The sequence below is a fragment of the Limulus polyphemus genome, unplaced genomic scaffold (assembly GCF_000517525.1).
Source record: "Limulus polyphemus unplaced genomic scaffold, Limulus_polyphemus-2.1.2 Scaffold4097, whole genome shotgun sequence".
Taxonomy (NCBI): Eukaryota; Metazoa; Arthropoda; class Merostomata; order Xiphosura; family Limulidae; genus Limulus; species Limulus polyphemus.
The window spans coordinates 36,172-41,413 of NW_013669707.1; positions in this window are offsets into that span (position 1 = coordinate 36,172).

Genomic DNA, 5,242 nt, shown 5'->3' on the forward strand with positions numbered 1-5,242 from the left:
CCCCCCCAGTGGCACAGCGGTATGCCTGCGGACTTACAACGATAGAAACCGGGTTTCGATACCCGTGGTGGGCAGAGCACCAATAGCCATTTGTGTAGCTTTGTGCTTAGTTACAAACAAACGAACAAACAGTTCTTTACGATATAACTATGGCAACTTTACAAGACCAACTATAATTTTCTCATGTATTACTTGTATGTCAAATCTAAGGAGTACCGGGCATGGCCCGGTGGTTAGCGTGCCCGGTCTGTGAATTCGCACTTTGGAATCATAGGTGCGCTATATATATAAGAGTGACGGTCATATTCCACTATTAAGTCATCCTTTAATGAAGATAGTCGTCAGTTTTAATAAGTCATCCTTTTCATGAAGATAGTCTTCAGTTTTAATAAGTCATCTTTTTCATGAAGATAGTCATCAGTTTAATAAGTCATCCTTTTCATGAAGATAGTCATCAGTTTTAATAAGTCATCCTTTTCATGAAGATAGTCATCAGTTTAATAAGTCATCCTTTTCATGAAGATAGTCTTCAGTTTTAATAAGTCATCTTTTTCATGAAGATAGTCATCAGTTTAATAAGTCATCCTTTTCATGAAGATAGTCATCAGATTTAAGATATGAGTTTTAGTCAACTTTAACCTCAAATCTGTGTTCGTCATCTTGTTATCACTAAATGCCAGTTTTGAAAGGGAAAGGGAAACCACCAATTTCTATGACAGACACAGTGACGTCATGAATCAATGTGTTCCTCTACCGCCGATTTCTAGAACTGCTAAAAAGTTACTTTAACAAAAGTTATAAAAAGTTGTTTTATTTTTTTTTCAGTGTAGGTAAGTTAAAACTCACGAGTGTTATTTTATTTAGGGGTTCTAGTCAACCTTTCCTTGTCGTTTACAACCCACGAAACAGCATTCTGTTAACTTTTGTCATTTTTACGTAATTGGGCGAAAGGTAATTAATGGGATTCTGGATAACTTATTAATTATATTGTTTACTGTTCGATTGCCTCGCTTTTAAAAAAAAATGCTGCTCCTTATGCAACTGTAAATCCATGTAAAATTTTAGTCTCACAGATGTTTTCAAATAATATTTTTCTCAGGGGTAAGCTCAGACATTGGGGTTGGCGCCCCTAGGCCATTTCTGTGTTTTTACGACTGTTTGTGTGTGTAACCGGAACTGTGATTTACTACTCTTGTTAACAAGGTTACATCAAAGAGATACTGTATATATATATATATATAAACATGAATGCTGAGCATGTACCGTGCCCTAGATGGACCCCATAAGATCTCTCTTGATCCATAAATCATGTTGAGTATGACACAAATCACATTAACGTGTCACGAAGGGCATTGTTGGGCTCTACTGGGACAATATAATACGCGTAGTTTAGCTTGATTTAGGAGTTTTACGAGCCATCACTTGCCTCTCTGCCGTCTATTCTCTCCAACACTTGATAGCCAATAACTTCAGATTTACTACCATCATTCTTTGAGGCCGACACCGCCAGCTGATGAGGTTCGTAGTATCATTATAGATAAAATAGTTTATTACTAACGTGCTTCAACCATTCACCCATACGGTTGTAGCATTCTTATGCTTAGATGAAGGAAGCTATGACAAGAAACTGACACTTTAATATTACTTCCTAGGTTGTGTAATGCATCTTGAGAAACACGTGTTTTTCCCTTGTAGTATTTGTTTTATTATAGGTAATGTAATCCAAACTTTGGGTAAGGTATTGAGGAAACAACATATTGTATTAACCAAGAATAAGTTGGGGAAGCATATGCCCGATAAAAACTCATTCGTACAGTTTCGTTTTTGTCTGTTTCTATGTTAACGTCAAAATAATATTTGTTTTCTGTTTTCTTTCATTCTTCGTTACTCCCTTCTTTATCTTTAGTGATATCATAAATATGAGAGATATCATAGTGATATCATATTTATAGTTTCTTCCTCTGTTACCAGAATGAGAACATTTTGGTAACTTGCTCTAAATCGTACAATTTTTTTTTTGGCACTAATAGAGTTTGGAAAAATTATCTGTTTTTTCTGTTCTATTTAATCGTTTCGTGTGGAATTCGCATTTTAAGAAATGGTATAGTTCAAACTGAAATGGCAAAAATAAAAATAAAATTGAGGATAAAAATGCAACACACACACACACACTTGAAGAAAAAAAATTGTCTTTCCAAAAGGCTTTACGGTATAAAATTAATTTTTGCGCTTTGATAATGGAGTTGATAACCCTGATCTATTAATTTGTGATTTTAATAACTGGGTATTTTAATTAACTTCATTTTAATAAGTGTGACCTTAAGCAGTCACTGCAAGATATTGAAGGTGGTAACTAACTTCACGGGAGGTAAACTATGAAGAAAAAAGTACAGTGGTGTAATTTTACAGGTAAGTAGCATCTGTCTAGACAAAAGTTTCAAGGTTTTCGGTGACGTGTTTGTTGTACGTGTGGACGTCGCGTTACTTAGCAACCATGTCTAGAAACCACGGTTTTGGTTCGCAAAGTTTGTTAAATTTCACTGGTTCCTAATGAGATTGGTCCTTAGGCGCATGACGAAATTTGAAACAAGTGATATGATTGTTTTTATAACAAAGGAAATTGGGATATGGATCTCTTAGAATGCAGATAAAAATGGTGGATCTTAATACTTAAAACCTGGAAGCATTTTCAAATCAAAGCCATTAACTTACTAAACACTGGTGTCCATTAAGATGGATAAAGGAAGCTTTACAATTGGAGAAAATAATTGACCTGATTAGTAGCTCTCTAATTAAAGGGCACCCGGCATGGCTATGGCGCTCGACTCGAATCTCCAGCCCACCAAACACGCTCGCCCTTTCAACCGTAGGGGCGTTATAATGTGTCGGCCATTCCCATTATTCGTTGGTAAAAGAGTAGCCTAAGAGTTGGCGGTAGGTGGTAATTACTAGCTGTCCTCCCTCTAGTCTTTCACTGCTAAATTAGGGACGGTTAGCGCAGATAGCCCTCGTGTAGCTTTGCGCGAAATTGACAACTAAATGGTTAAACACAAATAAAAAAGTCTTCCTATTTAGGACAACTTTTACATCTGTCTTGACAACTTCTGAGACCGAGAGACTGACCCACATTAAAGTGCGGATGTATCTGGATCTCACTATAACTGATATAAGCTCGTACATTTCAACCCCCCCCCCCATAAGACGGACCAATACTTCTTCTCTACTTGATCTCAATTGAAATGAACACTTCCCAATATTTCCAGAAAACCCAACCCTATTTAAGGAAGAACAGAATCTTTACAGACGTAGTTGCTGTATGTGTTATTGGGATTAAGAAAAAAAATACATTTTACGATCATTTTGGAGGCAAATAAATGTAGTGTCTAGGCTTTATTAAAGAAAGTTAACTGAAGAACGTGTATACCCGCCAGTGGCACAGCGGTATGTCTGCGGACTTAGAACACTAGAAACCAGGTTTCAATACCCGTGGTGGGCACAGCACACATTGTGCAGCTTTATGCTTAACTACAGATAAACAAACAAGAATATGTATAAAACGAAACTAACATCATCTGATAAAACTATCTTGAACTTTTTATATTGTAATGACCAGAATTCTTATCCAAAACATTTTCACCCTCCTGCCCTTTAGATTATAAATTGGCTGTCCCAATTCTCATTAACCAAACTATCTAGGCTACACCACAAACAGGATTCGGGATAACATTTTATTCCATTGTGTTTTGTTGACCAATTTCAAAAGAATTGAAGCCCCTCCCTGGTGGCCCAAAAGTAAGTTCAGTTGAAGGCTTATAATGTTAAATATTGAGGTTTAATCCCTGCAGTGGACACAACATAGATTGTTCATTGTGTAGCTTTGCACTTAACAACAAACAAATCTTTTCAAGTATAATAAATAATTTAATTGTATGCTAAATAGCAATATTGTTTTTCGTTTGTTAAGTATAAAGCTACACAATGGGCTATCTGTGCTGTGCCCACCATGGGTATCGAATCTGGGTTTTAGCATTATAAGCTTACCGATAAGCTACTGGGGACTGAGGGAGGGAGAGGGCAACAAATATGGAGTTACTGGTATTATACCAATTAATTAATATTTATCTGCCATTCTCATGCTCTAGCAACTCTTATTGCTGCATCGACGGAAACCACCTAAGTAGAAGACGAGAAAGGACATGACTTCAAGAAATTTTGTGATAGTTCATTAGTTTCAAATCCTTATACGTTATCTCATTACCATCACTGAGAGATAGGCCTAGCTTCATCAAATCCTTATACGTTATCTCATTACCATCACTGAGAGATAGGCCTAATTTCATAAAATCTTTATACGTTATCTCATTACCAACACTAAGAGATAGGCCTAGCTTCATCAAATCCTTATACTTTATCTCATTACCAACACTAAGAGATAAGCTTAGCTTCAACAAATCCTTATATTTTATCTCATTACCATCACTGAGAGATAGGCCTAATTTCATAAAATCTTTATACGTTATCTCATTACCAACACTAAGAGATAGGCCTAGCTTCATCAAATCCTTATACTTTATCTCATTACCATCACTGAGAGATAGGCCTAGCTTCATCAAATCCTTATACGTTATCTTATTACCAACACTAAGAGATAAGCCTAATTTCATCAAATCTTTATACGTTATCTCATTACCAACACTAAGAGATAAGCCTAGCTTCATCAAATCCTTATTCGTTATCTCGTTATCAACACTGAGAGATAGATCTAGCTTCATCACAATGACGTTTTCTTGGTTCTTTCTTGTAATCATAGCCTTCACTTTACGGATGAGGATATTGCCTTATATTAGCTTGTGGTTTCAGAACACTCGTTCCCCTAAATACCCTACTCTGCGTGTTTGCTTGCGTCTACAGATAACGTTGAAATCTCCTATTTTTCAAACGTTGTGTCCATCATTTAACAATCTATGTATATATATAATAGTCAAAGTCTGTCTGTCGTGCTCTGTATCTTCTGTGCAATAGAACAAAATCTATCTATCTATCTGTTTTACTCGAGAGTACATTACAGAAAAAAGTATTCGTTTTTTTTTGCAATTCCTAAAATTTCATATCAATATCGATCCGTTAGTCTTCGTATGTGGTGAACAGTCAATCTGAAAAAAAAACTTATTATGAACAAAAAAAAAGGGCCCGGCATGGCCAGGTGGTTAAGGCGCTCGACTCGCAATCTGAGGGTCGCGGG